This window comes from Clytia hemisphaerica, unplaced genomic scaffold (assembly GCF_902728285.1).
Source record: "Clytia hemisphaerica strain Z4C2 unplaced genomic scaffold, Clytia hemisphaerica genome assembly, whole genome shotgun sequence".
Taxonomy (NCBI): Eukaryota; Metazoa; Cnidaria; class Hydrozoa; order Leptothecata; family Clytiidae; genus Clytia; species Clytia hemisphaerica.
Window position 1 is genome coordinate 3,080,483 of NW_027103836.1, and position 27,152 is coordinate 3,107,634.

General features: G+C 34.9%; 1 protein-coding gene across 1 annotated transcript in view; it reads right to left on the reverse strand.

Moving 5' to 3' along the window:
* LOC136807268 (uncharacterized) overlaps positions 1–27,152 on the reverse strand; it is a 147,430-nt gene that overhangs the window by 104,137 nt on the left and 16,141 nt on the right. Inside the window, exons 2-3 of the mRNA XM_067063869.1 lie at positions 12,628–12,713; positions 46–126 (exon numbers count right to left, since the gene is read on the reverse strand). The gene's annotated coding sequence lies outside the window, so the exon portion shown is untranslated. The remainder of the gene's footprint in view (positions 1–45; positions 127–12,627; positions 12,714–27,152) is intronic.

A 27,152-nucleotide genomic window follows, 5' to 3' on the forward strand; every position in this document is an offset into this window, starting at 1 on the left:
ACAGTTTGAAAAAGGTTAGGAATAGTCAATAAGGCCAGTAAATACCTGAAATGCTTTTTATTCAGTCTTTGATGATTCTTGTAAATTTGTGAGCACTCTTGAATGATGGGAATAGTAAAGGAATTCCTAAAATGAAAAAATATTCAAAGAAAATACAACTTAAAGAGCTGAAACATTAAAGTTTTCTAAGTTTGTAGATAAGATAAATGAAAACATGTACTTAGGGGTTCTCCAGTGCTATCGACAGTGACATAACAAATGTGGCAACTGAGAACTCTGTTAATTCCATCCATCTTACGAGAGGGAGAAAGGTCCTATTCCGAAGAGTATACAATTTCCCCCAGAAAGCCTCTTCTACACTTTACAGATCATCTAAATAATCACGCAATGTTTCGAGTTCCAACCCTGACCCTAACTGATAAGATCGAAATAATCAAAAATCGAAAATATCGAAAATGTCAAAAAGGAAGAATAAAAAAAGTCCACTTTTGGCCGTCCACAACCCCGACCGAAAAGTGACTGAACCACCACAATTCATTCCCAATCGTTTATCACAGGTCTAAAAGAACGACAAATTACGCATGCGTGTTAATGCAGAAGTCTGATTTTTTAACTCTTCGGAGTGGGACCTTTCTCTGACTGTTACTGATGGAAAAACAGCTCAACCAATAATTACGGTAACTGTTTGCCATAGTATGTATTGTACCAGCAATAAGTCCCTCTCGATGAAATATTTCAATAAAACTTTTGAGTTTTTTACTTGGGCATGCCAAAAACTCAAGAGAGAGCAGTTTGTCGGAATTTTCAGACTTAAAACGTTCTTTAAGGATCTTAAAACATGGATACTGGCTTTGATTAAAATGAGTCCGATATAGCAAATCTTTCATTATTTGGAAATTTCAAATTTATTGCTCATACCTCGTAAAATAGAGTGGCGATTCACCAAAACAGCCTTGTCAAAGATTGTTCCATTTGAAATTTAAAGGACGGCCAGGCCTGAAAACCAATAATTAGTACAGGATTATGATAATTGCGAATAAAATCTATCAAAAAAATCACATTGGTTCTACCAGCCTCAGAGAAATGAATTTTTGCTAAGTAATTGAATGTAAAACCAAAATTTCATAATTGTTGAAACCATGAAACCAAAATGCTAATTCAACTTCCGTAAACACTTTTTCCGCAAAAGTTCACCACATTATATTCATTTGGAATAAGGGATTTTTAATGAGAAACACATCACCCACGGGAAAATCTGGTTTCGCAAATTAAATACTTTCCCATCATAGCTCCGCCTCCTTGCTTACAGAAAAAAAACGCGTACAGTTGATTATATTAACTAAATTCACGTTGTTCAGTAGGCTACTAACCGAAACATTTAGCGAATATTACCTGGTAAAAAGGTTTTAATGATGTCATTTGTAAACCTATATAAGCAATATAGATACAGGCATTGAAATAACGTTTTCTCCCCCACCCTGGGAAAAAAGTCTTAGAAATTATTCAAATTATGGCATGAAATTTCAGTTCGCCTATTACAATTTCTAATATAACAAGACGACTTGAAGTCGAAAATTTCGCCTACAATTTGAACTACATAGGAAAAAGAAGAAGTAGAGATTGAAGCTAATCTGAAATCTACTTTACATCGAGCCTTGATGAAACAATTTCACAAGAACAACGAGGCTTAAAATCGCTAAAAAAATAAGACCAATTTAAGAACTATTGTTGTTTAATTTTTAACATAGTCAATAGACAGAAAAGAAGGGTTTTCTGTCTATTGACTATGTTTTTAAGAACTCTTATAAAGTATACGCTTATATATATGTCACAGTCTATCAAGAGTTATTGATTTGATTCTTATATATTATATGCTTATAAGAAAAATAAATATGCTCATATTGTGCGCCGTCCCTTGTTTACTTTGTAAGAACTAATTACCGAAAGGTATATCACCATCTATCAAGAGTTATTGATTTGATTCTTATAAAGTAAATGCTTATAAGAAAAATAAATATGCTCATATTGTACGCCAACCCTTGTTTACCTTGTAAGAACTAATCACCGAAGGGTATATCACCGTCTATCAAGAGTTATTGATTTGATTCTTATAAAGTATATGCTTATAAGAAAAATAAATATGCTCATATTGTACGCCAACCCTTGTTTACCTTGTAAGAACTGATTGCCGAAAGGTATATCACCATCTATCAAGAGTTATTGATTTGATTCTTATAAAGTAAATGCTTATAAGAAAAATAAATATGCTCATATTGTATGCTGTCCCTTGTTTACCTTGTAAGAACTAATTACCGAAAGGTATATCACCATCTATCAAGAGTTATTGATTTGATTCTTATAAAGTAAATGCTTATAAGAAAAATAAATATGCTCATATTGTATGCCGTCCCTTGTTTACCTTGTAAGGACTAATTACCGAAAGGTATATCACCGTCCATCAAGAGTTATTGATTTGATTCTTATAAAGTATATGCTTATAAGAAAAACAAATATGCTCATATTGTGCGCTGTCCCTTGTTTACTATGTAAGAACTAATTACCGAAAGATATGTCACCGTCTATCAAGAGTTATTGATTTGATTCTTATAAAGTATATGCTTATAAGAAAATAAAGAAAAAATCAAAACTGTGAAGCTAAAGACACAAAGATATATGACGTAATCCAAAGAAAACCTGCGAAAATCGTCCGTGGTTATACGAGCGTGTAATTTGTAAATTGATTTTAGTGAGTTCGTCCATCGTATCAAGTACTTTCGTTTTCTAATTTTTTTTCCGCACCGCCGCCGCCGCGAAAGCCTATTGTAATACTTTCGCTATGCGAAATTAATAATTTGTATATTTCGATCTATAACCGACCCAGTCAATGGTCTAATTATTTTGACGTGGGCTTTATTTTCTCTGTGTTCAAGATAAAGGATATGTGAAAAGTTAGAAAAACGAACCTTAAACAAACATTTTTATAGACTGGAGTCGTTTATAATGCGTGTACTACAGTAGTATAGGCGTTGTATGATACCATTGTTACGGTATTTAGTTCCCTCTATTACTTTTTGCTTTATTTCTACTATGTCTGATTTTTTAGAAAATGCATCGAACGGGCTGATTCCCAATAAGTACATGCTTTCAGAATATTCAAAATATTCGAAATAACACGTTGATGATAAAAATGTTCTTCTTGAACGAACTGGAGAAATTGTGACGAGATATGGAAAGATTTAGCTCTGGATGAAGGTTCCCGGTTAGAAAAAGTCAACGGTATATCCATGAAAAAAAAACTGAAAATCTACTTTGACCTTTATCAGACAGCTTTAAATTACCAGCCGCAAACAGACAATCCACCTTCACCCATTACATTATTCAATATTTATTTGCGTAGGCTGGCTCAGAGAGTTTGGGTTGATAGATAATTGACTCACCATCTTTAAACTTTCAAAAAACGTGTGCGCAATATCACCACACACCGTTATATCATCACTGACCAGCCAGGTGGATATAATTAATTACTGGGAAATATCATTAATTCTAATTTAACAAGAATTAATATCCGTTACTAGGCCGGTCGAGAATTTCTAACTAAACGCAAGTGACACAATAATTAGTTGGCGTCGCCATACACAAAATAGTACAAAAATTGATTTTGATAATTAAAGTTTTGTAATATTCCTAACTATTCAGGAGGAGAATGCTATTTAGTTACATTTTACATAGCCTATACTTTTTCAAATGTTTAGAGCCCGGGTTTTCGCAGCTTGCCGTTCTCTAAAATTTAACCAGTAGCGACGGATTATAAAAACTTTTCGCATGTCTTAGTCACATTACTTTTGGAAGAATCTTTCACAGTCAGATGTAAAACTGCAGTGAATCCAATATACCATTACAAAATATGGCAAACATACAATACCATCATCAGCAGTTGGCTTTCATACTAGACAACACTAAAATTCTACTTTCGCACTGTCGTTTGGGGAGAAAACCAACCCCGGACTACTCTTGTCTCCCGAATAGACGGGGGGGTCTGAATAAGCAGGGGGGATGGAATAAGAGGGGGGAGTAACTTGAACACATAATTTTTTAAACTGATATCAATTTTAACAACAAAAAAGAAACTTTAACAAATGAACACGTAAAATAAGAACCAATACAAACAAAAAGGAAAATTTTAACAAGTTTAAGGTCTATCTACACTGTAATAAAATATTAAATTATTCGAATTTGATTAGTGGGGGGGTCTTAATAAGAGCGGGGGGATGGATTTTTTTTCATTTAACAATTAGCGGAGGGGACGTCTATTCGGGAGACAAGAGTATGATTCCATTGACTTTGCGGTATCTATGCTTTTGGGGTTACTAGGTGATAATAATAAAAGGTTAATTATAACGATTTCTTGTGTAGAAGTTAGGGAATGGGATAATTTCAGCAAAATGCTTCAGCTCGGCAAATATAATCTTAGCAAGATTGATGTTAGACTGTTCCTATACGATTTGTTTCTATCCGAATCAAACATCATCAAACTTTACTTTGGTGGGCGATTTGACTTAGTCCATATCTTCTTTGGGGCAATTCCAGAGAAGTGTCATCCACAATCTGTCTATGCCCGATTGAACTACCTCTATGGGTCCTATCAAATGGTGCATGGGTCACAGCGCTCCTAGGTACTTACTGGCGGTATCCAGAGCTTTTATCTGAGCGGTATCTGAGCTTTTAACCAGAGTGGCATCAAGTACCATTCTTAAAGCCTTTTGTATGACCTGGCTTGGGGTTGAGCACAAACATTCCAAACCGTAGTTTGATGCTCTGACTTTATTCAGCAGCCTCTAAGACACTTCTAAGAAACAGAAAAAAGAGTCACTAATGTATTTAACCTGTGTTGCGGAGTTCCAGATCTTCAGAGGTTGGTTTCACACACGTAGTGTAAGGTTCAAAGAAATTATTTAGCAAAGTGTCACTTCTAACAGGGAAAATATCCCCCCCCCTTCCCCCTTGTAACACAAAGGATTTATTTCTACACTTTAGGAGTCGATTTTGGGTTCATTTCTTCCAGTAATGTAATTAGGATCTCATTTAGTAGAACCTGGGGGGGGTACTACCCTTGTCGACCGACGGCGGTGCTCCGCTGAGCCTCGAAAATTGGACCCTACGTGGGACTCGAAATTTGCGAAAAAAGTGACTCTGAATGGGACTGAAATTCCAAAATTTTCTCAAATTTTCTACTTTTTCCCCAAATTTTCCAAAAATAGGCACCCTACGAGGGACTGATTTTTCTATTTTGGTGTTTTTGCGACCCTACCTGGGACTCGTGGAGTTTAAAAAAGGTACCCTGACCAGCGGAGCATCCCCGTAACCCATCTTGCCCTAGTAACCCCCCCTCCCGGGTAGTAGAAGCTCAATTTTGAGTCAAATGTATGGTCGTTATAAAATCAGTCTATTCGGGCTTAATACTCTGATGAAAAAGGTCATCCTAGAGATTTATAGGTTACAGCATGTATGCCTAAAAACTGAGGCATTTGCTGTTCTAAATAATATTGATTATATTGATTCCTTATTAACAAGGGACCACTGAGAGAACTTAACAAGACTCGTATTTTTTGTTACTAGGCCGTTCGAGACCCACAATAATTTTAGAACTTAGCCTTGATATAATTGGCTTGTGAGAGAGACATAATTGGCTTGTGAGAGATTAAATGTCTAGTGGTGCAAATTGACCAATTTCTGCTGATTACGTTGCTAAAGCCAATGTCTATGAGAGTGTTTTTGTCCACTATTATAAAAAAATGCTTGTTCCTTTTAGACAAAACAGTTAACTACATAGAGACATTGATAATCTTGATATGTATAAAACTCGTCAGTAAAAAGATTTTCCCACCGAGCGATTTATTAGTCATTTTTGGCTGAGTTTATCTAGATTATAAATAAGGTGCTAAAATGGGCAGAATGATAACCGATTAATTTGGTGGGTGCCTGTTTTCATCATTTCAGGGAATGTTTTTCTATAGCCTTTTCGGAGCCTAAAATTCAATTACAGGGACTTTCAGTCAATTAAAGAAAAATCTAACGAGGTCTTTTCATCATTTAAGTAACGATTGACCTTTGCCTGATTCTCGATAGAAAATTTCGAAATCTGACGATGGGTTTTACTTTCATCTGGCGCTTGTGTGAAAACCACGCTGGTCACATGTTTTGGTTTGGAAATAAGTGGCTTCATTTTCTATCCAAGATTTGCAAATATAACCCTCTGCTCTTATGGAATTTATCACCCATTCCAGCGTAATATCAGTTCTTCGATGGTTATGAACACAATTTATGAATGCGTTCTGCCTTTCGATTGCTCTATCTGAAAATACAATTATTCTTTTAAAATCACATAATTCGGACCATGTATTTCTAGAAGACTGATTTTGTTGGATCAGCAGAACAGCTTCATATGTATAGATCGGCTTTAAAGGCGTGGGGGGAGGTGCAGCCGAGAACACCTCGGTATTCTCTGGCGAGTATAAATAAAGACATAAAGGTATAAAAAAGGCTTGGATAATCGGTAAAAAAGTTACGAGGTACATTGTTTCTGATTGTTTTCGTAAAGGTATGATTACGTTAAGGTCCCAAAAGGAGATTGTGACCTTTTCAAGATATGGTCGGGATTGTTAAAAGCGAAATTTATGATTAAGCTATATGCTTGTTTTAAACTTAAATGTTCAGAACTTAGCGGCGTGCTACTAAATAATTTGCTTGCGAAAGGTTGTGTCTAGATGATCAAGTTATCGGCTAAGATTTTAAAGATATACTCTTAATATCTAGAACTCTAAAAGTATTCACATAAAAATATTACAGGTTTTCTGTAACGAATATCAATTGAAAACTCGTCAATCGAACATCCATTACATTCAACATTGACATTCTAGATCGGTAAAAAAGCTCTACATGAGCAATGTACAAATTTTGGGAAAATTGTGACAGGCTGAAGAAACCTCACAATTTAATGAGAGTTAACCCAAATTCATTAATCCTTTTTAATTGCCATTTAATGTGTTCTCGAAAGAAAGTTATTAACCTCATCTAACCAAAGATATCATTGTCATGTTTGTACATGTTTTTTTCTTATCAAGCATAGGGTCTAGCTGAGGCTGGTCATATGCCTAAATTTAATTCTATTGCTTTATAATTATAACAATAAATCTATTTAAATCTAGCCCGGATCGGAGCCTATTTATGCTTATAAGCGTTATGGTTATACAGGGTGTCCCTAATTAAAGTATCGAGTCGAAACACAACTATGAGTAGAAAGTTTTATGTGTGTGTTCACAAAATTGTATTTTAAGCTCTCCCTCTTTTTTCTTTGTCATTACGATTAATTTATACATTGTAACTACCTTTTGTAATAAGCCTGTGTGATGGAGAACGTTCTTATATTTTAGCTATAACACACACACAAACTTTTCTACTCATTCGCATGTTCAAACTCGATACTTTAATTAGGGACACCCTGTATATAGAAACATATGTTAGTTCACATCCCATTACAAACCTTTTACATTGTGGTGGATTCTAGTTAAATTGCACCAGACATTAATGTTTGCAAAGTCAATAGGTTAATGATCAAATTCCTTAAATATGATTGATACAGCCATTCCAGCTGGTAGTGCAACAATATAACACATTCAAGGGTTAACAAGGTGTTGGTGAAAAATAAATTCCTTTAAAGTCGAACTTTTTAGAACAAAAATAAATGATTTATTGGTGGGATCCTTGTAACCCTGACCTTAACCCTATTCGGCCTAGGGGGGGAGGGGGCTCTTTCTGTTCGGAGGTCAAACTATTGGTAATAGCTCCTGAAATAATAGAGCTTTTGCAGTGAAATTTTCTGTAAATTCCTAACTTTTATTTAGCTTCAAAATAAATAAAAATTTGACACCTTAAAATTTTCACACCTTGAGCATGATGACATTTCTGACAGTAAGGTGTCACAAAAATTGACACTTTTCCAATACAAATTGATTTTTAATGTCAAATATATCATTTAAACCATAATTTATTGAATATTTAGGATAAAATAAGCATTTTAAACTCAGGCAACTTTATTCTAAATCTTTTGTTAGAATACAATACCTATTTATAAGAACAAAAGAAATTTTCGGTTTTTGCTCACTTTGGGCATGATGAGTGACGTCATCAAAAAATCTTTTTGTCAAAAGTTACCTTATGTGACAAGGATCTTGTGTGCCAAATTTCATCCAAAAAGACCCACTAGATCAAAAGTTAAGGGGTGGTACAGGAAAAGCCCCCCCCCCTAGTTCTGAACCGCCCCTAAAAGCCTAGGTTGAATAGGGTTAAGACATTCTAAAACTTTCTGCAGCGCTGCAAATGATAAAGCCTTTCGAAAAAAAAAAATTTGTTGGTGATATTCTGGAGAAAGAATTATAGTCACTAAGCAAAAAATTCTGTTTAAATCTCGCTCAGACAGACCGTATGTCGCACTCATCTCCGAAATTGTTTTTGCGCTACAATGCTGGACAAAAGGTTTAGACTTCTGCAATATTTGCAAAATACTTCAATATCGATCAAAAACAAGTTCCCAAGAGGTTCTGGGTGCTTTCCAAACCCATCCAAAGCTGTTTAAAGTCTAACCACAAGAGCAAACCACAAAGGCTTAATTAACTGGCTTACACCAGTATCAAAACGCTGATTTTTTGCTTGTGGTTCCCTCAAAAGCAATTCAAAAGCAATGCAATGACTTCAAAAGTGTTTTTCTTAACTTCCATCCCCTTTCAGACACATTGAAGAGTCATTTTGCTCTATTTCTCTTCATTTTTCACTGAAATTTCATTTGTCTACAACCTTTTGTCCAGCATTGTAACGGGATACCTGCTCGCTTATAAAAGTTTAAGTTTTTACAGGCTGCCTACGCAAAAGCTCAAAATCGAGATACCATATCCAATCGAGTCGGGTGGTCAGCTATGAATATGAAGATTATGGAAGAAGCTCATCATCACTGCTTTTTATCAGACTTATACTATATCTCGTGATATGTAAGTTCGGCTGAATTTCGCCAAGGTGGACGAGGAACAAAAGATCTTAAATTCACACAGCCCCTTCTCACAGACCCACTGGAAACCCTTCCCACCGGAAGTTTCACTATTGAAAACAATAAAGTGTTTATAAAAATCCATTATTCAGATGAGAATGTGGAACGGACTAAATAACAGTGTGTCAACTTAAGGGCTCTGGACATTTTTGTGAAAAATCAATTTCAGAATTTGAAGATAAAACCTTAGGTTTTCGCTTTTTTGACATGTTTAAGAACAAACTGCTTTTGAAAAAATGAATTGAAGTAATCACATCATGAGTAATTAAGGAAAAAGTGTGACATGGACCTCAATAAAACGTCATAACGACGCTATTCATATACTTTTCACAAAAAAAGCCTTATCACCTTGGGGAAATCATTTTATTGTTTCAAACTTTTTTTAAGTTAATGACAAATAATTTCTTTATTCAGATTTTTTCGGAAAAATTTTCTATTTTGCTACATCCCAAGTTGTAGCTGTTTTCGTATATGGAAATTTAGTAGAGAAAATTGCCAAAAATGAGATTTTTGGAGATTTTAAAGGGAAGATACTTCCACAAAGATTTTCCGAAATTGTATTTCTAGATATTAAATAGATACATCACCTGAACCAAAAAAAATTCCAAAATGTTTGATTTTTACCGATATTAGGGCTTTGAAAGGTGAAATACTCTTCTTCGAAAAACTCTTCGTTTTCTTCTTCATTTAATTTTTTCATTTCAATTTTTCGATTTTTAAATTCTAAAAAGGTAGGTTTAACAGGAAATATAAAAAAAGTTATACATTAATCTTTTTAAAATGCAGAGATTGGCATTTAAGTTGGAGTAAAATGTCCAGAGCCCTTAAGATATGATTCACCAGGTAAAACCAGTAATTTACTACAGTCAATTTCGTCTAACGTTTATTGGTAAAGTGCACTACAGTAGATTACATAGTCAAATTTCAATCCATTGAAAATAATATGAACTAGGCATTTTACAAAGGGCACATTGATTACAACATTTGGGTTAATAGAGGCTAACAAGCGCCTATCATCAGTCACTTTATTATTGTTGTTATTTTTTGGGGTGTTACTCAACCAGAAAGTTTGATAGATATGTAGGAGGATAATTTAATGTGGTCAACTTTTGCATAATCAAAATATAACGAGTTTTCCAACCACCATAAATTTTTCATCGGAGGTCAATATCATGCAAAAATATTGTGGTTTTCTTAATTTTCTTATTCGACCGTAAATATGACCGTGTTTTTATTCTATTCATAAACCGGAACATTTTGGGGGCTTTTCTTGTTATAATTTTAAAGCACCGATGGGACTAGAAACTCTTGGGTGGGAAATGAAGCCACTTATTTCCCATCCGACAGAAACGTATTATACACGTTTTTTTTTATAAGAATATCTTCTATAAGAATATCAGGTTAAAAATTGGCCAAATCGTAAGAATACCCTCTAGGGTGAATTTCACAGAACTACTTGATAAGAATGCAGTCATTTTGTATTTGGTTAACAGAAAAAACTGCTTCTTTTGTTAGAGATAAATGGAAGCTTTGAGGAATAAATGTAATTTGAACCCAAATGTTCACTCAAAAGTCCAAAACTCTCAATTTGATCAATTTTCATGATTGTAAAAAAGTCAAGTCTAAAAAAGTAAGAATACGTTAAGAATATTTCACCCTCAATTTTGGCACTTTCTTAAGAATACTTGACCTTCATCCAAAGTACACTATTCTTATATTTGAAATCATGTATGATTTACACCTGGGGGGGGGGGGCACTCCAGGTAAGTGACCTACCGGACGTGCAGCCCTTAAGGGTAGTTTTTTTTGGACGTTGGAAAGTGCACTTTAAGGGTTGATTTGTGAGCAGGTTCAAGGGTGTAAAATTTGAGAAAATACCAAATTTTGAGGTAAAATTTGAGAAATTTCAAAAAATTTCGAAAAAATTGCACTATAAGGGTCGATTTTCAGCAAAATTTTTCCTGCACTGTAAGCCTCTGATTTTAGAGACCTGATTTTTGGCCAAACGTACGTTCGTTTTCAAAATCAAGTGCCCCCCCCCCAGGGATTTACACGAGGCTTTACAGTAGTACAGTAGTAGGGAGTAACCCTTAGGGTCCTTAGCATCTTTCATGGGACACAATCGCATGTGATTGGTCTAAAAGTAGATAGGATTTATTTGAAACTTTTTTGAGAAGGGGCCGAAAAACTGACGCCGTAGGCAAAACTAGTTTGGCGGGCCCCTTCTCAAAATATTTATTAAAAACTATCAAAAACCAAATCTGAGCCAGAAGTGACTCTACACTACGTACACTACGACTTGTCGCTGTACGGTGACAACGTTTTAACAGATGTAATAATAAATTATTGTTTTTGGAATGTGAGAAAACGTTCTTGCTGAAATTATCTAAAACATTTTCTTAATAATCTAACAAGTGGTATGGCCTGAAAACAAATTTACCAAGACGGTGTCTTTTAATTTACGAAGAAAGTTACCTAGAAATGTCTTAAAAATTTGCTGTTCCTAGCCATGTCGCCCAGGCATAAAAGATGATGTAAAAAAACGGTTATTTTACCACCCCTAATTAGCTGTTGATGATGCTAATACTGTATTATCATTAAACTCATTAGCAAGTTTTTAAATAGAGGAAAGTGATAAACACTAGGGGCAGCACAGGCTTATTGTTAGAAATAGAAAACATTATAATTGAAAATTAACCGTTCGTTACACAAATAACCAATTAGCATCTAATTAAATATAAAATTTCAAAAACGGAATTAAAAAATCTGGATGAACTTGATTTTAAACAAGTCCGTGAAATTAGAATAAAAACTCCTCCCAAGCAACAAGTATTCGGACAGCTCCAATAAGTTGCTGATAAAAAGGAGATTAAATTTAGTTGCCAATGTCGTTAGCAAACAAATTAAATGTCATTAATGGTCATATCTCTCTGTCGTTTATTTTTTATGGTTCCATGGTACGACATCCACTAACAATCAGCTGAAAACATTCTGGATAATATTTAGCAAATTTTCCCAGGAATCGAAAAAAATACGATTTGGCGGTCTAGGGCCAAGGATATATTGCCGGTAATGAACCAAAAAAGAACCTATTGACACGTATATGATCGGAGACCTCCCAGTACTCAGACTTTGCGTTCCCCCCTGCCGGGACGCTGGAAAACTTATAATTTTCCTCAATTTTTATACCCTAGGTGCACCTTCTCTCCTACTAGCCCATTACAGTGCACGTTAGAAAGCCTAAAAAACCATTCCTTAAAGGTCGCGGTTGAGCAATTACCTGTTTATATAGAGAGAAACCTGGAGAGGGTATAGCCGTCTCATAAAACTTTAATTCATTACCCAAAGAAGAACCACGAGATTCCCATCCCTTTGTCACAGGCTTGATTTCAGAGGCAGCTAAAGTAATTAAGGTTACAAACACAGGTCTTTTTATAGTTCTGTGCGTCATTAGAGGCAGAGAATAAAACAGAAAAGGTTACATTGAAAAAGAAAGAAAGAAAACCAAAAGGTATTTGATAGTAATTTACCTGTCGGAAAATTGTAATGAGAGGGTCACTTAATTTGTGGAATGGCATCTGTTAGATATTGAGCAATCAACACTTCAATTGGTTATCTAAATAAAAACCAAAATTATAATTCGTTTGAATGTAAGGGCAATTGAAACAGTATTCACAAATTGGGATGCACAGTTTTTGTTTCGACCAATTTTAGCTCTTGCTGTTTGAATAACAAAATCATTAAACTTGTGGTCAAAAAAACCTTAACAAAGAACTAAGGAGGAGATTTTAAAAACTGAAGTTTTACAAAAGGATGGAGAGTGATTCTGGTGCAATTATGGTGCAGTAATTTCCAATATGGATGACTTGTAGCCGAGGTGCCTCTAGATCATTGAGTTTAAAACCCTAAGGGCTAGAGTGGAATCTCTTAGATCGGAAGTAATGAAGTCATTTATTTGCCATACAAAAAACGTGACCCGTGTCGAGTTGTCGGGATAGAAAAGAAATTATATCGCCATATCTAGAAAAATGTGCCGCACAAAACAAATGCAACGTTACATGGCCATAATATTTGGGGGAATTTCCAAAATAAAATTTTAAAAACTGCTATTAGTTTTTAAGTGCCTTAACTTAGGGTTGGACAGGCTTGCCAGCCTTAAATGAAATTTGAATTCCAGGACTTTCCAGAATTTTCCAGGGTGGTTTTTGTGATTTACCAGGACTCTTTTCAAATCCTCATCCAGGATATTTAAGCTGAGAAAACTCATGGAATGATTGTATGGGAATTAAAAGAGTATCTGACACACATACAATTGGAATCGTCAGTAAAAAATAATTTGCACCAAAGCTGAGAAGATTGTCCAAAATAATTACTTTTCTGAAAATAAAGTTGATTTGAAAGTTTTAAATTTTCAGGATTTTCAAGGACAAGTTTCATTTTACGATTTCCAGAATGCTGGCAGTCCTGTCGAAAGTAGAGTTTTTACCCTAGCCCTTTGAATATTTCCTATTTCTTTTCTAGGGTCGGTCTAGGGGGGGGGGCCCTTAAAATCTCAGGATTGACAAGTGCTATGAATTTGAAATTTTGACTATTGGTAGATATTGCTGGAGATGATTTGCGGAATTTTGGTTCGGCCACCTCTCTGATTGGTATTTTACAGACCAAGATTTAAATTTGACAAGTTGAGTTTGAAACTACAAGGTGATTTATGGGGCACCGCCAGCACTTTGCGTGATGGCATGAGAGGGGCGTGATTACGTGATCTATGATTTCAAAAAGTATGATGGTTAGTTGATATTTTGTGTGATGACGTCACGAGGTGTGATCACGTGATCGGAGAGGTATCTTGTTTATGTTACTAAAGCCTTGTAACAAGTTGGAAAAAAAAGTTCAATATCCAGTATAATATCTGAGTATAATAACAATTTTCTTCGTCTACCAATATAATATTAATCTTTTGAGCTATAATTTTGGTATTCAATACACAAAAATTACAACCCTCGCATAAGGCAGGTCAGGGTAAACCCTTTTCTGAAACTACGAAATCCACCATTCTAAAATTTCAATTTCAATTTCAAAAGGTTTTAAAGAATTTATTAAATGATAGCCTGAAAAGATAAGGACTGCAATATTGCATATATAGCCCCTGAGTGACTCAAGGCGGATCTTATTCTGCCAGGCAAAGATTGTGAAATTTTAAGACTTGCGCTTCAACTATACGAAAAAGGTTTAACCTAGCAGTTTCGTTCTCTTGAATGGTAAGTTTTTCGAACCACGACCGTAGATTCTTTTCAATACCTTGTATTTACGTGTAAAATACAAGAACCACGCGTCTTGGAATTTAATGTTCAAAGGGACTGTCATGACAACATTTATTTGATATAAACGATGACATATTTACTTTTATCCTTTCACTATCTCCGTTGACAGAACGATTAGTACAAATACTAGTGAAAGAACTCAAAGTAAAATGCCTCATCATAAAAATATTACTTCTGATGATAATTAACCCCAAGCGTAGGAACAAATAAGGTCTGGAAAAAAATTACCCAGAGACCACCGAGACATTCTTCATTACATAATGAATAAATTTCTCTTCGACAGATCAGAAAAAAGTAAACACGAAAAAAATTCCTGTTTCGTGAATTGCTGTATTTATCCTGAAAACCTCGAGCAATATCAAAAAGTAGGCATAAAACCTTGTAAGAGCAAACATTATATGAATATTCAAAACATCATCTAGCGGTTTCAGATATTGGGTCAACAGACCTCTTAATTACTAGAATAGAGAGTTAAAGATTGAAAATGATAATCTTTAAGTAGTCGGTGTCTTTGATCTAAAGTAATGTGTCAGAGCTATGATTTTATTGTGATATTATCAGTCATTAGCGTGTTGGTTAGAAGAGACCTACGCTATTTTGGATAGCTTATATCTCGACTTATGTAAGGCATTCCATAAGGTAAACAAGCAACAATTTCAGATTTTCTTCTTTAAATTATACACACCCACCTTTAAATTTACTAAAATCAATAAAATCGAAAATCAAGACATTTAGAGAAAAAAAACAATTTCGACGTGATAAAGAAGCCGGCTTGTAGGCTTCAGTCAGGATTAGACATTTTTGTCTAGTAGTCTCCCAAAAATAGTAATTGGAGCTGTACAGAATAACAACGGGTAACAGATGTATTACTTAATTACTATTAGATGCAGATTGCCTATTCTAGTATATTCTTTCTTAGTGTTAGATCTAAAGTCGTTCAACATGCTTTGAATAGCTTCAACAAAAACTTTTTGAGCGAATTTAAACAATTTGACCTACATTTTCTGGGCCATATTCGGTACCAAATAAATAAAGGTACAACGTAACTTTAAATTTTCTCTTATGAAACTTAACTACTCTTATCAAAAGACGGCAGTTATGTGTTTGGTTTAATCAGGGAAGAGGGCTGCCTTTTGATCTCTTATTTTAGCTCGATATTCATAAAGGGCCCCATAAATCCATTCTCTATACTCTATATAGCGCAGGTCGGTATTGAAAAATTTAGGGTTTCCTATGCCAGTGTATCAATTATAATTCATCTTTTCAAATGTGACCTGGAAAAAAAAACAGAATTAAATTCATATAAAAGATAAGAGATTACGCGCCGCAAAAATCGGATGTAAGAGAAGTTTACCAAATAAATACATTCATGGTGAAACTTTTATTGCTTAAGCAATGTAAAGTAATCAATATAGGCGTTTCTTTTTTCAAATTTCAACTAGTTAGTATCAGACCGTCTCTGTTAATGTGCAGTCACTTTTAGAGAACACCAAACTTAGTTATGTACAGGCTATGTCGTTTAATTTGACGTCCGGAAGCCTAAGCCGTATCACGCATCATTTGAGTATAATAATTATGTTAATAGTATCCGTTCGCTATTCCAACATATTGGGAAATTTCTCATTTCCTTAATCGCTCTAAAAAATCCTGCTTCGACCAAAGTAGAAAAAGACGCACGAAAATCTCTTCAAAAAGAAAGATTGATGGTGAAATAGTTTTGGCAAACCCCCTTCCACTGTACTGAACAGCAAAATCAAAAATAGAAATTGGATGTTTTAAAAAAATGCCTGAATCTTTTTAAACTTCGAAAATTTACGACACACGTAGATGAGTGATGAGTGGGGTCAAATTGAAACTCCATATATGGTAAATAGCTGATGATTTCATGTTAATAGCTTTAGTACGTGCTTTAACATTAAGCATCAAAGATTGAATTGCAATTGCAAGTAGCTGATTTGTCATTTTTCGGCGAATTAAGACACCTTGACTTTCCAGAAAATGAGAACATTGCTGACACGGTAAACAAAAATACAAAAATCAACATTCGGAAAGCACCTATCAATCCTTAAAGTTGTGAAAAGGCAGGGTTGGAGCTGTATCTGTAAGATACAATCGTTATGTTTGAAACCTTACAAATACAAATGTATTTGAAGAAACGCCAATATTTTTTCTTCTTGCGCTGAAGAAACTAATGCCCTGAAGTAAGTTTTCTCCTATTCTTGCTTTGATGTTAATAATATCGCGCATATAATTTCAAAAAGCTTGTCCTCGTCACTACAAACCAATTAGAAAATCGGAAAATCGCCGGAATGGGTTTGGTATTTTAAACAGTATTTTAATTTTCCTCTAGACACACATTAAGATGTAGTTAAAATTTGAGCCTCAGTTATCTTAACCAGGAAATAAAACTTGTATCCGTTTTTAGTGTTTCAACGACCGTAAATATAAAGTAAAAAATTCCGATTCATAAAAATAGATTTCTCATCTCGGGTAGCTCTATTGAAATAATTAGTTGCCAGTTGTTAATGTCAAATACAGGAAGTTGTATGCAAAAATTATCGACATGCTGTAAATTATTTCGAGATTAATTTTCAAACATTTATTGCTGATGGCTGTCTCGTTTTGAAGCTTCGAAATTCTTGCTAATCGTGTATTAAATTTTCGCCCGAGAGTTACCCAAAATTTGGGGTAGCCTATTTCAATTTTCTTTAAAATTTTCGGAAATTCAATGATTGCATTAACCTCGAGCCATTCAAATTTTTAATTCAAATTCAGTGAAATTTAAAGATCTCTCATATAAAACCTACTTATCAGGTTTCTGTAACTCAAGAATGCAAAGACGGAAATTTCGGACGGGAATATTTTATACACGATACGCATCCCCTATATGAAAACATATCAGAGAGGGTGCATGCAGCCTTTTCATGCAGTTTTTCGCTAGCGAGTTTGAGTTCACGGAACTGTTTTCCCGCCCTTCCCAAAAAGACGTTTTCTAATATTGAAACAAGCTTAACTTCAATTTTCCTTTTGTTGCCTCCTGTGTCTACATTTGGACACCCCTGTGTCACAGACCCAACTGGCACCCCAACCCCACTGGAAAATTTGGTAAAAATTTGGTCTCCGGTGGGAATACCCTGTAAATTCAGCCCCACTGAAATTAACTTTGATTTCATCCCCACTCGAAAATCATGTCATGTCTGAAAATTACACTCCAAAACCATCCCCACTGGATCTTTCAACCTTGGAACAATAAATTTATAAGGGATTATCCCCACTGAAGAAAAAAGTTCCACCGGGGCTTTAAGACCCGTAGGTTTTAGGTAGTAGGTAGTAGGTTTTATATGATACCCGTTCTCGGTGTATTTGGAATTGGATCACTGAATATTGAATATGGAACAGAAAAATACTCTATAACTTTTTAAATTGAGATAGATATGGACTACTTTTCATTTTGCCCTTCAGGCTCCTTTAACGAGACAACATTTTTTAAAATAAGTAATAAATTGTTGGAAGAATAATTGTGAGCACTGTAATTTACCACAAAATAAAATGTTGAACTTTCGAAAAGGTACGCCAGGCGAGTTCAATGTTCATGTGTACCAAAATCAAACTTTCAGCACCCAAAGAAGAAAAAAGTCGTATTTTTCAGCATGACATCTTCATTTTCCAAATTTTTGGAGCTTGTTTTGCTGTAAGTTATATTGTACAAAATTATCTTTTCAACGGTTGAGTTATTTAAGAAGATTGAGGCATTATTCAGATTCACATAGAAATGACTCCGTGTCATGTTGAATGGTCTCATTAAAATATACAGCCGGAAGTTATGAGCACTGATTCAAAGACTGCGAATAAATCATTTCACATGGAAATTACCAAATAAATGCCTTTCCGTCGATTTTATATATGCATACAAAACTTTAAAACGATAATTACTTTCCTCCTAAATGCCATCAAAAACCTAACAAAATTGAGATAAATATGGATTACTTTTCATTTTTGCCCTTCAGGCTCCTTTAACAAATACATTTTTGATGAGTAGTACATTGTTGGAAGAATAATTGCGAGCACTGTAATTTACCACAAAATAAAATGTTGAACTTTCGAAAAAGGTACACCAGGTGAGTTCAATGTTCCTGTGTACCAAAATCAAAGCTTTCAGCACCCAAAGAAGAAAAAAGTCGTATTTTTCAGCATGACATCTTCATTTTCCAAATTTTTGGAGCTTGTTTTGCTGTAACTTATATTGTACAAAATTATCTTTTCAACGGTTGAGCTATTTATGAAGATCAAGGCATTATTCAGATTCGCATAGAAATGACTCCCGTGTCATGTTGAATGGTCTCATTAAAATCTACAGCCGGAAGTTATGAGCACTGATTCAAAGACTGCGAATAAATCATTTCACATTGAAACAAATAAATGTTTTTCCGTCGATTTTAAGTATACAGACCAAACTTTAAAATAAAACGATAATTACTTTCCTCCTAAATGCCATCAAAAACCTAACAAAATTGAGATAAATATGGATTACTTTTCATTTTTGCCCTTGTTGGAAGAATAATTGTGAGCACTGTAAACTACCCCAAAATAAAATGTTGAACTTTCGAAAAGGTACAGCAGGTGAGTTCAATGTTCCTGTATACCAAAATGAAAGCTTTCAGCACCCAAAGAAAAAAATAATCCTATTTTTCAGTATGGCAACTTCATTTTTCAAATTTTTGGAGCTTGCTTTGTTGTAAGTTATATTGTACAAAATTATCTTTTCAACGGTTGAGCTATTTATGAAGATCAAGACATTATTCAGATTCACATAGAAATGACTATCCGTGCCATGTTGAATGATCCCATTAAAATCTACAGCCGGAAATTATGAGCACTGATTCAAAGACTGCGAATACATTATTGGTCAGCCTAAGCTGAGCATTCAAATCCGTAAAATTCATTTCTTCTTCCATCATCATAAGACGGCAAAAAAAAAATCCGATTTCCCGATCTCACTTTGATTTTTAAACTTTCTTCCGATCGGGTTAACTTTTTGGGTACTTTTAGCGTGCGTTGTTTTTACAGATCATAATGTGGTGTTTCAAGATGGCGGCTCAAGCGATAAGTCAGATGTGATAAGTCAGTGTTGTTCCGATCGGGTTAACTTTTTGGGTACTTTTAGCGTGCGTTGTTTTTACAGATCATAATGTGGTGTTTCAAGATGGCGGCTCAAGCGATAAGTCAGATGTGATAAGTCAGTGTTGTACCAAAGTATTTCCAGTGTAAATCTGTTGCAAGCTTCAATTTCTGTCATTTATTTTTTTAACTCGGCAAATCAAACACATGATTTTCATCAAGGGGATTCTTTTTCTACACCTTTTGAAGGTTTAAAGCCGTTTGCTCAAGTTTTTGTTTATGTTGAATTTTCTGATACTTTTTATTGCTGCTTTTTATTGGTTTTTGCAATAAAAACATATTTTTCTTGTTTGCCTCTAGGTGGGATTGATGGTGTTATAATGTTATTGGAATTTGATAAAGTTTACAAAAGTACAGCTACTGTCTAAATTTGATAGAGACTGGATGCAATCGTGCTTTTTTGGACTTGGTTTGCTTGGACGTGTTTGATAAGACGAATCGCAAAAAATTGTTTGGTTCCCGTCATTTCTACTTTAAAAAGTGGGGGTCAGTTTGTCGAAAATATTTTTCTTTCAAGAAGCAGCTATATACATCTTGTTGAAAGGGAATCCGTACCCGTGTGGACTGAGCTGAATTAAGAAATTGAGAAACCGTGGATAAACTGGTTTTCGGTTTACTCTCCATTAGCATGCAGCTCGCTACTTCGATTTGAAAACTTGTAAACACAGAGCGTGCAGAGGTCGACAGTGGAAATCCAGCAAAGCAGCGGAAAAGCTTTCCGACTCTCCAACTCTACCTGCTGACCGTAAATCAGGGGCGGTCAGATGACGGGAACCAAATGATGACATCACATCTCCTATTATTGGACTTGCAAAATTATGACAAATGGTCTTTGGAATTTGATCAATTATATTAATATTAATATATACAGTTCTTGTTGAAATTGATCAAACTATTTTTCACGCAGTTCCGGACGCAGATAGTGTTTTTCTAACCTTTTCTAACCTTGGCACACGTTTTGACTGAATGATGGAATGGAATGAATGGCGATAACAGTTTATACATATCTCTTATCAGACTTGCAGAAAGCGGACTGCAGAAAGTTATGAAAAATGGTTTCTAGAATTTAATGAATTATACCGTCAAGTTACACAACATGCACACTCTCGTCACAACTTGCACAGTCATAACAAACAGATCCATCTGGTCTTCATTTAACATTGTTTTAAAGTTTAAAAAACACTACCAGTGCTTGGCACAGAAGAGAGGAATCCCAGTTGAAATTAATTGCTACTCCGTTGCCCTGTTGAATTTATTTATTATGGTCGTGTGTTTATTCCGCCAAGGCGGTAAAGCGATCGCCCAAATTCATAGACCATTCAAAAGGGAGTTTAAAGCAAAATAGGGGGAAAATGAGCTTCCCTGCATAGTTATGAATTTTAAGTTTTGCTTTCGATTATCATTTGCGACCAGCAAAGTCTTCAAGATGGTTGTGTGCATGTTGTGTAACTTGACGGTACTAAACTACAAAATTTATTTACGAAGACTGGATGTAAATTATGTTTTTCTGACCTTGCCAAATTTTGGCTTTCACTGAATAGCAGTCAGTTTTTACGTACCTCATTGGCCTTGCAGACAACTGACAAATGGTTTCTGTAATTTGACCAAGTCTACCAAAATACAGTTCCTGTTGAAATGTTATAAAAATGAACTACGTTTTGCAAAGATTTTGATGCAAATGTGTGTTTTTTCTGGAGTTTGCGCTTTGTGACTTAAAGTTTGTAGCTTGTTAGTTTAAAGTGTTATTGGAGTTTTATCAAGTAAAACAAAAAGTACAGTTTCTATGTATATTTGATGGATATCTTTATTTTGGTTCTGACGTTTTGGCAATTTTCTTATTTATTTCTACTAGATAACACTTTGTATATCTGACATATGGATATTGTCTCCATACTTTGATCTTCTCGTGGGGGGGGGGGGGGCTTGGAGGAGCTCTCAGGCTTGTTTTGAATAATTTTAAATCAAGTTATCAAATGTTTCACATTTTGTACATTATTCAACATTTTTAGTCTACTCTGTTTCAGTACATCTCTTACATCTGTTAACCCACTTATTAAAGCTATCTAGCTAAGCTCTATTGGCTGACCTTCCAGCCTCGGCTGGTTTATTTCACATGGAAATGACCAAACAAATGTTTTTCCGTCGATTTTAAGTATACAGACCAAACTTTAAAACAATAATTACTTTCCTCCTAAATGTCATCAAAAACCTAACAATGTCCTGCAAAGAAAGATGATTGTTTCATAGTTAAAAGTGCAATTATTTTTTTCAAAATAGGGGCACAAGGTTAACATACATCAATAACGAATGACAAACTCTACGAGAAAGCAGTTGAAAAACCTCATTTTTATTGTCTTTTAATCATTCGCTACAACGGAACTCCTTCTAAAATTTGTAGCTTCTGATGCAAGCAGTTACTGACCTTCTAAAGATTTTATATGTAAAGGCTTCATTATTATATCTTGATAGCGACCATAAGTGCAGTAGTAGAGTATCCATCTATAGTGCGCAAGGTTGTAGGTCCCGGGGGGGGGGGGGTACTTAGGCAAAAATGGATGATGGGTATGTGCGGACGGTAAGGGTCGGTTTTTTCACCTTTCAAAGTCTCTCTAAGGGTCGGAAAAATCAGAAAGTTTTAAATTGGTCTCTGTAAGGGTCGGAAAATTCAGGATTTTTAGGAATTTTTTTGATTTCCAGAGAAAAAATTGTAATAAAGTCTCTCTAAGGGTATGACTTTTTTCAAAAATCGAAAAAAAAATTCAAAAAGTCTCTCTAAGGGTCACTTTTTCAGCAAAAATCAGTCTCTCTAAGGGTCGGTTTTCGGAGGTCCCGTCCGCACATACCCCTCATTCGCCAACCCTAGTACCCCCCCCGGGTTGTAGGTTCAATCTCCTGATGGGTCATACCAAAGATTCCCAAAATGGTACTTAATGCCTCTCTACTTGATGCTCAATAATTAAGAGAAGGATCAAGGGTAAGTGGAGGAATCCAGGGAGAAAGGGTGGCGTCCTCCCCTACCTTAGGGTAGATAGCTATCGAAAGAAGAGCCTTCGGTCGCCTCCAACTGCGGTCGCATACTTACTTAATCTTAATAGTGGCTTTTTCCATAGGGACTTGTGAAAAATAAAAGCCTTACTAATGCTGCGACAACAAAATTGCATAGTTGACAATAAATATATTTAACATATGTTAATATTTTAAATGATGCCATTAAAATTTTGTTAATTGCTATTCGATAAAGGTTAATTAGAAGGACAACATTATTGACGGTTAGCAAATTGATCGTTGTCATGGAAACTAGAGTTTTTATGTTGATTCAACCCCCACGCAATTTACTTCAATAAAAAATCATTTTCATATTCGTAGATAATGACCCGATAATGAAAAGGATATTCAGAAAGAATATTTTCTGGCAAACGACCTCGTTTCATTGTTCATCTAACGTTGTAAGGACGTTTTTACAACATTTTGGACGTTAGATGTACGTCATTTTGACGTTAGATGTACGTCATTTTGACTGTTGAATTGAATGATAATCGCATGACATCACAAATAGTGTACAATGAGAAGATTTGGTCCGTGTTTGGTCAACTTCGTATTAGTACAAAAATGGAAGAGCCTTCGAATTGCCTTCGACCGTGGTCGTAGACTTCTTAATATTCAACCAGGGTATATCCATATAATTATGGCGAAGTATAACCTTCTCTAGTTTACGTACGTGTGCCCCTGCAGAACACGTAGCGGAACGCAACGGGAACAAGAAATGGGTTCGGGTATTCAATCCATCTATTCTTATAAACCTTAATGTTGTTTATGTTTATGTTTTATATTCATTTTATAGGGTATTGTTTGATGGTTGGCAAGGGAACTATTCCATTTAACCGGATATTTGTGATACCACGTAATATGTCTTAAGTAGGTTTGTGTCACGTTGAAAATGTATTAAGGGAAAGATGGGGCGGTTCAATCAGTTTCCGGAAGGACACGTTTAGATTATAGAATTGCTTGTGTGCCATTGTATTTTGCAGTGGTGGTCTTTCAAAGATTTGTTATATAATTTTAACTTTTGTGAACTTTCAATAATCATTATACCAACTTCCAAATTAGAATGTGCTTTGTCTTAGAATGTGCCAACCGACGGGGGTGCTTCACTGAGGTTCGAAAAATGGACCCTACGTGGGACTTGTTTGTTCAAAAAATTTGCCAAAATGTGCGAAAAAAGTGACCCTGAATGGGACTGAAATTCCAAAATTTTCTCAAATTTTCTACTTTTTCTCAAAATTTTCCAAAAAAGGCACCCTTCCGATTGGATGAATATGAATAAAAGGATTTAAAATATGCTTAAAGATGAAAATAAAATTGAAGCGTGTGAAGGTTTTATACTAGACTAAGTACGTACACATTTTGATATCTTCATCTCCGAAACCGCTTTGTTGATTTGTGTGTTCAGCTTTATCTTCTTCATTGAATCAAACGTAACGATCTTAATAAAGGGCGAGATAAGCATAAACAAATGTACAATAAAGGTCATAATATTTTGATAATTTTGGTTATTTTAACGTTTTTCAAGATTTAAAGTTCCGGCGAGAAAGTCGATTTTGGATCTCTTTAATTTAATCGAATATTTCGATTTGGAAGGGGTTGACAGACTTACAGGCTATATTCTGAGCCTTACTGGACTATTTTTGAGCCTTTCGATCCTCAGATCCTAAGGTCGTTAGTCTTAAGTCTCATATGTTAAAACTCAGAGTTAAAACTCTACCCTTCCAAGCTACTTTAGAGCACTTACAAATCGATTGTGGTTCAAAAACTTCCCGGTGTATTTTCCTTTTTTCTCGAATATTATGACCTTGATTGTAAGATTTTTTGTTTTTGCCTTCTTCTTTTTCAAAAATAATTGTCAATTCTATGGACGGCGTTGTAGGTACAGTAAGTATTGCCTAAATCGGTTATTGACGGAGAAGAGAAAGTAAAATTACTTTTCATTAAGCGTTCTTATTGGTTAAACATGAAGAAAGGCATGTAACTGTGTCTCGTTACGTTAAAAAAATTAGTATGCGATTTGTTTATGTCTCTCATTTATCAATTAGCTTGATAATGGTTAAGACAAACAATCCAATTACAGTGGTATTTCTTGGCACGAGACTTAAAGCCAGTATATCTATTCATGAGTCTATTTGTTTATTATGCAAAGACATTCCACAGCCCCATTAAAAAGGTATTCTTATTCGACACTTTGCAGTCAAAACATTGTAAACTCTCTGGGCCCAGTTGTTCAAAAGTTGATTAGATTAAATCCTGATTAGCGCTAATCGCGATTAAATTTCGATTAGTTAATCCCGGCGATTAACTTCCGGGCCCGGTTGTTCAAAAATGGATTAGCGATCGATTAGCTTAACTTTTGATTAAATCTCGATTAGCGCCGATTAGCACAGGAGCGTCAGTTGTTCGAAAAAAAATTAAGCTTAAATCTGAATTAAATTCCGATTAAATAGGCCAAATTTTAATCCTGCTCTTTTTTCAATTTGCATGTAAGGTTTATAGTCTGGCAGAATTGCAATTTGACCTTGAGAAAAATTAGTTAACTTTCTTGGTACTGTTGGAAGTGGAATTTATGAGGTTTAACATACTCAGAGCCTCATGGCCCTTGGGGAAAACGTTTTGATAACATTAAGCCTGAAGTGTACTAAAATAGTTTTTTATTATCATATTTTAGCCAGACTACTAGCTTTTTTTAGAATTTTAATCTGTCTCGGTAATGGTACTGTAAAGATCATTATAATCACCGAATTTTACACCACTTGTGTTACAAGCTTTTTTTTTAAGAATACACTTTATAAGAATGTCCATGATGAAAATGGCCACAAAATTAAGAATAATGCTAAGAATATCAACATCATGGAATTTCGCTACTCAAGCTAAGAATGCCATTTTTAGAGCATTTTCGATTATAAATTGCCAATTACCCCCAAAGTAAGGATCGCTTATTTCACAAAAATGCCGTTTTATGCTTGAGACGTATGTACTAAATGGTTAAATCTAGTCTGAATTAGGATCCTAACCTAAGAATGCTGTAAGAATATTTTAGGATGATTTTCCCAAAAAAATTAAGAATATCCATGATGAAATGGAATTACAGCATTCTTATAAAAAAAAAGTGTGTATTCTTTGTGTCTATTCTCAAGAGAGCAATGGCATTATTGTGCATACGTGGCAGCGCAGAGCAGCAATCAGAACCTGCTCGAAAATTAAGTTACAGGGGAGAAATGTTTAATAGAGAATGAAAAAAAATATATCAAAAAAAATTCCACGCCTACAGTCAATATTAGCGGAGCGAAAAAAATTGAAACTACCATAAATCTCATTGTAAATTTTCGAAGGACTATATTGATATTGTTAACCAATAGTAAACATGAAAATTAAAAAAATCAGACAAATTACAGTGCGATTAACGATAGAATCCTTTATTTATCAGATGATTTTCTGATATAATGTGAAAAAGTCACCGCAGATTAATTGGTCATTCGTGGTCATTGCATAAAATAAAGTACGCCATTATGATTGTCTGATCTGAGGGATGTATTACTAATTTTAATGTGCTTTTTTACTGGTTGAATTTTATTCCTTTCTGCTAAACTGCAAAACCCGGGGGGGGGCACTCAAGGTAAATGACCTACCAGACGTTCGGCCCTTAAGGGTAGGTTATTCATAGTTCAGCTAGTGCACTGTAAGGGTAGGAAATTACAAAACTGCACTGAACTGCACTGTAAGGGTAGGAAATTGTGATAAAAGGCCAATTTTTTGGTAAAATTGGCACAAAATTGGTCAATTTTGGAGGAAAAATTCCACATTTTCTTGGAAAATTGCAAAAATTTTCGCCCTTACGAGCGAGAAATTTTGAAAAAGTGCACTGTAAGGGTATGATTTTTCATCAAAATTCACTGCACTGTAAGGTTCCAATTTTAGAAGCCAAATTTTAGGCCGAGCGTATGGTCGTTTCCCCCTTTTTAAAAGTGGGATGGGAATACTAATATTTCTGGGGGCCCTTATAGAGGGGGGGGGGTACCAAGATTTGCCAAATAGTGGGGGTCAGAATGTAGGGGGTGGCACCAAAAAAGGGGTTTGGAAATTTTGGTATATTTATAGACAAATGGTAACATTGAATTAAGTTAATATTAACGCTAGTTTTGTTGTGGGCTGGTGGTTGTATTACATATTACGATTTGATCATTTTGGTAGTGCATAGAGCAAGTTTTCTTCGGAACGGATTTTTTCTTTTAAAAAAGGGGGATAAAATTTCATTACAGAAAGGGGGGTTAGTATATATGGGGTGAAATAAACATGACAGGGTGATACCCCTCTGCAAACTACGAGCCCTCTAATGAGCACCACACCTAAGACCTCGATAAAAAATTTGGTGTCTGCGATACAGTAATTCAATTGATAAATAAAACCTAAATAACCCCGGGCCTTGAAGGAAATATTTTCTAGATGTTCCTTTGTCGAAACACAAATAAACGCCCTGGTCGAACGCCTCCCTTGATGAAAAATCCCCT